Genomic DNA, 10,351 nt, shown 5'->3' with positions numbered 1-10,351 from the left:
AAACTGTATTTCGGTTTCAAAGTAGAGAAAAATTATGCAACAGTAGATCAATATTATTATGAATTGCGCCCGTAACCCCTCCAGTATTTCTTGAACCGGAATTTTGTCGGGCTACTTACGAGAGGCCACTGCTGATCGAATGCTGCCTAGAGGGGCGGCTCTTAGCACCAAGCGGATCCATCCTGCAAAAATCGGTGTAGAGGCAGTCTGGATCGTCTCTGAGACCGTGATGAACAGTTCGTCCAGACGAATATTAGGCTTTTTTTATTATGAAGACTGACAGCTGTCTGACTTCAACCAGAAGGAGGGACATAAGATTATCTCGTTTTCAATATTAATAATAAATTGTAATAGAGTTACAGTTGTATATTTGTCCTAGTGAGCATATCAAGACCTTAACCATCATTCTTCTAGAAATTTCTAGGAACTATAAGCTTGGACGTTCGATGCAAAGAATCCAAAAATTCCAGGAGTAACCGAGTGTAACAGCTCTAAGCTCTGGTCTCCCTACACTGATAGAAGCATTGGGTTATAGAAACCTGACGTATTTGGTTGAGCATTTTTTTAATTCGTTGACTGTAATGGCACTTTCAGTTATCAATGCCACAAGCAGTAGTTAATTCGACTGTTGGCCGACTTTAAAGGTATTCCATTTTCTTCGAATTTTGAGGCAACTGAGCATCTGGTAATGCTTGCCGAATCGCAGTTGACTCAACGCGTTACCTAGTTGAGGGACATCTTGTATTTGTGCTGCTCGTAATGCTATTCGGTAACTACTACCTCATCATTGAGTTGAATCAATCCTAATCTCTCAACTGAACCGTTGGGTTAATGTCACCATCTAATTCAATTGGTACTATTTAACTGCGTAACTGGGTAATAGTTACTGAGCATGTGTCATCTTAACCGCATCCTTCTACCTGTGTAGGCCTGCCCACAGATACAGTTTTCAAGCCCTGTCGAACTAAACAACTGGGTGATATGGAAAACGATGCATTGCTAGCAAAACGTGGGGATGGCCGACTTATGAATGGTGCTGTAAGCTAATTGGTTTGTTATGAAGGGATTTGCCGGGAATCGGACAACGTTTTGGTGAATGCCACAGGATTAGCGCTATTTTTGTGTAACCACTTGATCCATTAATTGGGAGCCACTCCGTATATTTCGAGAGTGAATGCACCTTTCTCCTGACTAGCTGTCGTTCTTGGAGATTCCAATTTTGATTTAAACGGCTCTACGCCCAATCTTCGACATTTGGAAGCAGAACTAATTCACCTCTCGGAGCTGGAGTTGTATTGAAATATTTACCAAAACCTGTGCTAGATTCTCGACGATGATCGGAGGTTCTTTGGTTCTCTGTTGCAGGTCATCCAGAATATCTTCTCGAATTTGGGTGATACACTCAAAACTTGCCCTGGGAACGTGTTCAAACGGGTTAACACTCGTGGAGAGAGGCAAGGAGGAGAAAATGCCTAGATCTCTTGGATGTTCCTGGGTCTGCTGAAGATGTCTATAAATCAGTTATATGAGTCGCCTTTGAGTCCATTAAGACGTAAGTTTTCACAGCGGCTCACCTTACTGACGCGAATAGACCGACGATACGTTCCCCACTATTGGAATATCCTGCTTGTAGCTTGTGGAAATAGATGCCATTGTTGAAGGGTTCTCTTTCTCGCGAGACGGTTCGCTACTCCATTATATGTTCTCGGGACGTGGACTGCAAATCCCTGGTTCTTTCCGAATATATATGAAGAATGACTGTCTGTCTGTACCAAGCTGTGTACTTCTTTGAGATACTGAGCCTCCTACTTTATCGTAGCGTATATCGCAAACATTTTGCTGTGGTTTCAATGCCACTTTGTTCCCGAAATGATAGTCGAGTTGGGTATATCTCCCTAATGTGAGTCTGAAACGTCTGTGGTTGGGCAGTCCAATAGCTCTTGTTTACGTAGGTCTTCTGTAATAGCCAGGCGGAGGATTCGGAGGCTCCGTCTTACTCGACGTAATCTGGAGTTGATGAAAAACTTTTGCAGATGGTGGTAGTGCAGTCGACCATCGCATATCGTAAAATTTGACAAATTTAGGAGAGCCGAAGAAGTTTGGACCTATATGAGGTTGGATTTTCCTTTCGACCAGATGCTTTTGAATAAACACGTGATTTGCTTGGAGACTAATACGCACTTATCAAGATTGATCTACCAACCGAGAACTCTAGACTGTCTTCAACTATTGATTACTTTGGATCGTGAGACTAATGGGGTTTCGCCGCATACTGATTAACTTTAAGATACTCGATAATAATAGAGAAGATACTCAATAATGAACGTCGATCTCGCTGGAATAAATCAAATCTTCAAAGAAATCAAAATTGGATTCGAATAGTATTTTGAAACTTTCAATAAATATTTAATGTCATGATTTCAATTCAGCATGTGAAAAATTATCTCTCCTACAGATTCACTGACAGACGAAGATACGATCTCCTTACCTTAATAAATTAGTTCGAAATATATTTTTGGAGGACCTCATAATATACTTTACGTCCATAGCTTTCGGTCCTCATAATCAACAAACAGTAGAATTCAGATGTTCTCATATTTTGGATGTGTCCCCATAATGAACATATATTGAAATTCAAATGTCTCCATATGTTCTATATGTCTTCATATAATACATTGAGTGGAATAGCGAAGTTTTCCCCAAACTGAGTTATCTTTCGTTTTCTTCACCAGGGATTGATGGAATACCATAATTTTTCTGTATGAATGCAGACTTCTAAAAGCTATATCTATTGTCACTGATTACTTTTGAAATTTCCATAACGATTCAGAAGAATCCGTAATTTTTCACTGAAATTTGTTTTTTTTTCTTTTTTTTTTATTTCTTCACGAAGGATCAATAGAATCTCATGAATTTCTTTGCGAATGCAGACTTCCCTGCGCTCCATGCATTGACACTAATTGGAATTGAAATTGGCATAAAGATTCGGAAATATTAGTATTTTTTCGATGATTGATTTTTAACGATAACTTAAGTAATTATTATCCGGAAGGAATCATGATCGCTTAAAAAATCGGTAAATGTATGGTTTAGGTAGTCCAAAAACAATAGTCATTGAAATACTAATTTCTCTGACGAAAAATTAATTCCTATCCTCTCAGTTCCCATTAACATAACGAACGAAGAGTGAGAAACAACAAGAAACTAAATACATCGAGAAATAATCCTGAGGTAAACTCTGTTGTCCCTGAAATTCCTTAAACCCCCCTTCTCTCTGCTATCGCTGTCGAGACGGGGAGTGGGTGATAATAAATTCAATAATTTGGATTCCTACAGAAGGGTAGCGGCAGATAAATCACTCGTTGTGTTCAGTCGGCAATGGTAGATGGTCGGATGAGGTGAATTCAGAGTTTTAGTGAAGTGTTCAGGAATATTTGTGAAAGACATCTTTCTGTGTGTCTATTGTCTATAAATGTGGCAACATGTGGTGTCTTTGCGGCCGACACACCGCCACGTCCTTGCCGTGGCCCTGGATAACGCAGAGAGCGGTGTATTAAATATCATATCTCCCATACTAATTGCTTCCAGATAAAAAGGTGACCAGAGCCTTAATTAGGAGAAGGAAACCCATCCAATCAAATAAAAAACATCCAGAAGGGTTTGGTGGACTTGAACTAGACATTTACCAAAAAATCGATATTAATAGGCTTTCGATCATACCACAATATGGAGAGAATTGCATCGTTTACTGTGGAGTTATAGCATATTGTATATGAAATTTTTTTCGATCTTCTTTGTCATCAATTGAAAATATAATCAGTAATATCAATGAAATGTCTACTCAATTTTTTTTTTCTCAAACCATTTTTGTCCGAGTCAAAAGATGATGGAACTACCCCTATTATTTTCCAATTTTTAGGAGAGTGAAATTAGTTTTGATATCAAATAATACTAACCTCCTACTACTTTCCTTTGATGAGTTGCAGCCGCTATTAGAGGCGGACTAAAAAGGAGGATTATTAATAATATCAAAAATTAATTACCTTTCGATATGTTTTGCACAATTAATGGAACTGTCAGTGATAGTATGAATGAAATAATTTTATAATGAACCAACTTCACTCGATTGCATTATAATCCCATTTTCAATTGAGCATTTTATCACATGATGAGGTGATAAAAATTTAATCGAATATAACGACAATTTAGATACATTCGCATGTATTCAAATCAATATTATAATGAGATATAAAAGTGGAAACAATAAAGTCTGAGAAATAAATAGTATATTGTGCCTTTCTGGAATGAAGTATTTTCTGACAAAATGTGAGTTTATAAGCCGAGCTGAACACGAGGGTTATAATCACATAAGTCAGAAAATACTTTACTTCCATCTGCAATCTAATCGAGCGAAGCGAGGTTCGGATCTTACTTTCCAGTCGATTTGGGAGTAAAATCCATTCCGAAGTTTGTTTGCTAATTTATTAGCAACAACAGCTATACGCATTTCCGTATAATCGCATTCCTTACTTGTTTTAAGATGCACTTCAAAAAATTTCAGTTCCATGTTTCTCCACTTTTATGAACTGCCGAAGCGGCCCACCTCTCACCTCACTCACCTCTGAGTATATAAGTCCAGATTTCTTGGCCCTATTCTACACCTATATGTGGCCACAAACCATCTATATTTGCGTTCATCAAAATTAACGTTTTTCTATTTCTTCGGCCAACTTACTATGGGACCGACGTACAAAAATATAACGTTTTTGCGCTTTGACATCATTTAATAACTCAAGAAGTTTCAAGATGATGCGAATATTTTCCTGCGCCTTTCCAAACTTATAAAAACATTCACACAACTGTATAGAAAATGCATGAAAATGATCGTACCACCATACGACTTCGTGAGCCATTAATTAATAACAGAATGCAAAAACTGTATATTTTTGTACGTCAATCCCATTTATCAAAAATTTTTTCAAAAATAGGACTTTTGGCTATACATGGTGTGGACCATCCTTAAAGCTCTTCATAAGGCACCGAATCCTTCAAAATTTCGACATGTGCTCCTTTGATTAGTGAAGTCTCTCATTATCTCCAACGTGGAGGGCATGATCTATGAATTTTCATAGTGTCACTCCGATAAAAATTACTTCCCGGACTTACAATCTCGATGTCAACTCAAGGTCTAAGGAAAAACTCTTTTGTCGACCAGGTAAAAATTCAAAGTCGTTACGAAAGTTACCATCGTTAAGTTTAACTTCGATAGGAATCGGAAACATTGGGTCTTCATTACTAATCAATCGTATTAGGTAAAAAAGTATTTGGAAAAAATGCTGTGTAGCATAGTAAAAATTCAAAAAGAGCATAATAACAAATATCGATCTGGATAGGAAGTCTTAAAGGATTTATATTGATTTTTCCTTCGAATTGAAATAAAAGATGATAGTGCTTCATATTTTATGGTGTCGTGTGATTAATTTTATAGGGGTACATACGATTAATTATGGCATATACTAGAACATTTATTGTATTAATAGCCATTTGTATTTGTGAACTAAAAAAATTATAATATTTGAATAGTTTACATTACGATTTTACTGCTCGGTACAGTAATTTTTTTGTAACTTTCCTCTCCATGAATGCAAAACAAATTATTTTTATTCATTATTGAAAGGGATAGAATGGATTCGATAGGACTGGGCAACCTCTGCTCTGAGAGTAAATCGTGCTTCCGACGTTTATTAGTGCATATCAAAAGGTAGACGAGAGTCCATTGTATCGGAAAATGGGCTTTTACGACCCAGATCGGAACAGCGGTGAAATGAGTTGAAGTGAAAAATTGATAATTGCTCTTGCCATGCCGTTATTTATTTTAAACACTGACGTTATAAGTAAAATGTCAAAAAAGTTTCTACAATTCCGAAGCGAGCAACAAATTAGAGAATGTTACGTTTCAGCATTCCCCCAACTACCTATTTATGGCATAAACTTAATTTTCAGTAAAAATATGGGTTGAAGAAAATTTTGTGAAGACATTTGTTCTTAAAAATACCAATTTTTAACATAAGGAAATAACATTAACCAGTTAAAAATACCGAGACTGATAGTTTTTCTTTCATAGATTCTGTAGAACGCTCGTTATTAGACAAATAGAAAGGCTAATTCAGGAAGTTGAACTTTGATAACAAATTTATTTATTCTTCCAATGGATTATACACATTTTAGATTCATATCTCAGTGGAATTCAAATTATCTTCAGAACTAAGTAGAACCTTCATTATTAAATGAAAGTTCTAAATAATTTCAAAGAAAAATGAAAATGGCAACCTGTACTCGTGCCAGGCTAGTTAAATGTACAATCATGCAACGTATCATATTTCATCTTGCTAAATTTTTCATGATATCGAGCGCGACATAGCGCCATTTAAATTTTGCTTTAAACTGAGCGAATACCTTCCGGTGAACGTTTAAGAGTTAAAACGAATAATTGTAATTAACGATAACTGTTGCAATTATTTATACGTTTCAAAGTTTCTTCTTTGCTTTTTCTGTTGATCAATGCTAAGAATCGAACAAGGAAATAATCAGTACGCAGCTCAGTATATTTCTTTTTCAAGAAAACCGAAGATGCAGACGGCCAAGTAGAATTTTTTTAATTCGAATGAGAACAATATCAATATCAACAATAACTATAAAAAAAATTCTCACAGGGCTTCATACAGAAATCCATCATGAGGTTTTTGTATACTAATTCGTTTTTTATTAACCGCGGAGAGTATTTTTCTCACTTTTCCGTTTGATAGAGGGTTCGTGGGACGCTCCCCGAATCAGTAACTGTGTGGTCCCCGCTATGCTCGTACTAGACCCTTTATAATTGAAATGGGTATAAATTGTATTAGATTCTTGATTTGAGTTTGTGGCTCCGAGCTAGCTGGAGCTTGCCCATGCCTGCACAGAGAGAAATTCTTGAGAAAAATTATCCTTACGGTAGGATGAGAGTATACCATGGCTCACTTTTAAGGAATCTTTATTCTGATGCTTACGAAAAATTGTTATTAAACGGTAAAATCCACTAAAAGTAAAATAACCCTTATCCTTCAGGAGGAAAAATTCTACCAGTAAAATGTCATCAGTCTGTAGCTAGGGCTATCTCTAGCTTTCATACAATACGTGAAGATAACGAGCCCAGCCCCCCCCCCCTCCCTCCAACCGCAAAAAATCCATAACGCAAGTGTTTCGTACTCTATTTATATGTAATTGGGCCCGTCATCCGCGATTTTAGGATCGACTGATGACGGACACCTATGGCATGCAAATCGTAAAAAACTCGAACACTTTCAGACGATCTCCAACATTTTTTGGCAGAAAAAATATGAATGGGAATGAGTTGATAGTAATTCATGCTAGAAGTGCTGAAAAGTAGTTTGGAAACGTATGTCACCAGAATCCGCGCCGAAGGTACATATTACTTTAGGTTACAAGGTCCGGCTAACGTCGAAGAAGTACGAGGAAGTACGGTGTAAGGGCAGGCCGAGTGTCATAAAAATACATTTCCGCAAGTGTCCCATTTTGTCCCTAAGCCCCGTTTTGCTCGGCTCTCCCCTATATGTTCAAGGTGTATAGCTGTGAAAATTGACTCTGAAATAGAGATGCTTCCGTTTTTTTTTTCAATTTTATTGCTTGTTGAAAATAATGAAATATGTAGACGCGAACCATAAACTAAGGGCTCAAAAGTTTCTTCCTAATTTCACATCTTCGAGAAATATAACAAACATAAGATAGGAATAATAGTGTCTTCGGTCGAACAAGAGCTTCATAAAAACTTAAACAGCCGCTGAACTCAGTTCAATATCCGAACTCATGATCACGATTCGCACACGAATCCTACGCTCTACCTACTGACCTAACACTATTTAAGTATTGTAGTAGGAACATAAAAACGACTTAATAAATTTGAGTCAGCTGTTTTTGCCCATTTTTGTCATTCTTTGATGGATTGAGAAACTCATCAGTAGATTACTGAGGATTTCCATTATTAATTTAATTAACAAATAATTGTAATAATAACAGTAATTATTATTATTATATCAACCGCCTACTTCTCCGAGTTTTTTCAAGTATTATATTCCCCTGATTTTAATGAATGAAGATTTCAACGAAATTTCAACCCATTTTATGATTTGATGTTCATTGCAATGTAATATTATTCAATTATTGTTTCAACTAAGGAATATTGGAGAAGCTGTGTGGGGCCTATGAATGACTGATCAACGAATATTTTTTCAAAAGATAAGGGCTTTACTGTTGGACCAACATTGCACATTTGAACCTCGTTGGATCGATGTGTGCCAATATTTTGGTAGAGACGGAACATAGAAAACCATGACGTCAGAAGAAATTGAAATACAAAAAAATGAAAATATATATATAGACTAGCGGTTATATGTCAACTGTGAACGTTTCTATCGCACTTCGTGCTTTTTCTGTAGGGAATAGTCTCCGAAAGCAAACGTGAATAGGCCGCAAAGATGACAAGCAATTGGTAGGCCATTTATCAGTAACACAATCTCCGAAATTTGTGGGGATCGATTACCCTCTAATAAACAGATTTTTCCGTGTCATCATCATGTACAATATGTCATACCGAAATGCACGGCATGCGAAGCTGCTGCATATGTTTTGCAGAAATGCACTATTTTGGGGAAACGCGAAGAGTGCAGTCTACGATAACTCACATTCGGTCCATAAGATGGACAAATTGGCGGAACCGACTGAGACTGTTTGGAAGTACGGATCTCGAAAGGAAGCATGTGTGACGGTTGAAACGAAAATTATAGATTCTAAATGTAAGTTCGAAGATCTAGTCGACATTGCTGTCGAGAAAGATGTTGCTGTGACGACAAATGAAGCTACTAGAGAATTATTGAATATGTATCATGTGAATACTGACATCTGCATGCGTGATACATCGACAAAGAAGATAAAGCATTTATTCAACGAAACAAGGTACGTTAACATGAATCAATATTTTCTTCTCAACTCCTCAGAAAGAAACACACACACTATTTTTAATAAATGCCTGAAAATTCGCGAAAAATTTAAGTTTTTATGACTCTCATTCATTAGAGAATATTACATTTCTATCAACTATTTATATTTCGATTGTTCATGGATCAAAAATTCAAAATCTATCGACCTTTCCTATACAATATTTGACAAGATGAGCGCAAAAACTAATAGAACTTTTACTGAGAAGTTTAACAGAAATTTTATAAAAATTCACCTTGAATGCCTATATTGGATCGGACTACAATTTTAAAAGAATATCAATTTTTTGTATGATTTTAAGATTTGTATTGACGTGCGATTTTTTTCATTTAAAAGTATTAAAAATATTAATTTTTTCATTTTTCTTTTAAAATCTTCAGGGAGATTGGGAATAGTTGTTTAAATCTACAGCGATCTTCTTTTCGAGGAAGATGCAAATATCAATGAAATATTGAAATAGATGGTTGGTTATGGAGACGAAGATGAAGACGAAGAAGCCACTTATGACATTGACTTGGTGTCAATAACCAAACCGTTATCCACGAAACAATAATTATGCCGATTTGGTTCCTCTATAATTCTAAACTTTATGATCAGGAAATCTAAAAGCATACGAATTGTACCGTTTTTAGTAATTCAGATAAATTCTGAGAACAAGTGGACGAATATAGTCGGAGGTCTGAATAAATTGACGTTTGCGGCCTATGTCACGAAAACTGGCTAATACCAAGAATACGCATAGGTTTCCACGGACATTTTTATTCAGATTTAATTGTGCCCAATAAATTTTTTTGACAGATGTGAATTGATTAATCAAATTTTTTTTTTCATTATGTGTACTTAAATTGCTGTAAAAAATAGTACACTGTAATACTCGTGCATACAGCGATACTTTCCAGAGTGGAAGTTTTGATCAGGTCCAGATCAGGATTTGATCAGATCAGGCGTAATAATAGATCAGGATCTGATATGGTAACTGGATCAAATCCTGATTAGTCATGTCACGCTTTTTCTAATCAAGACTTGATCAGGTCAACCAGTTCAGGATTTGATCAAGTCAACCTTATTTAAACTGGACGATGCGAATAAACAATAATTATTTGCTGAAAACAAAAAAATAATGCAATTTTATCACTACATCCACACATTATCCACTTTAATGATCAAGCGGACCAGATCAAAACCGGTTCGTAATTCATCTTCGATAATTCGAATCCAAGTAACTTGATCAAAACTTGATAAGTTTCTCATCAAGCATTGCCTGATCAAGCAAACTTGACGAATATCGGATCAAATACTG

Source organism: Fopius arisanus, unplaced genomic scaffold (assembly GCF_000806365.1).
Source record: "Fopius arisanus strain USDA-PBARC FA_bdor unplaced genomic scaffold, ASM80636v1 scaffold00084, whole genome shotgun sequence".
Classification (NCBI taxonomy): domain Eukaryota; kingdom Metazoa; phylum Arthropoda; class Insecta; order Hymenoptera; family Braconidae; genus Fopius; species Fopius arisanus.
Note: the sequence above shows the minus strand (reverse complement) of the source record.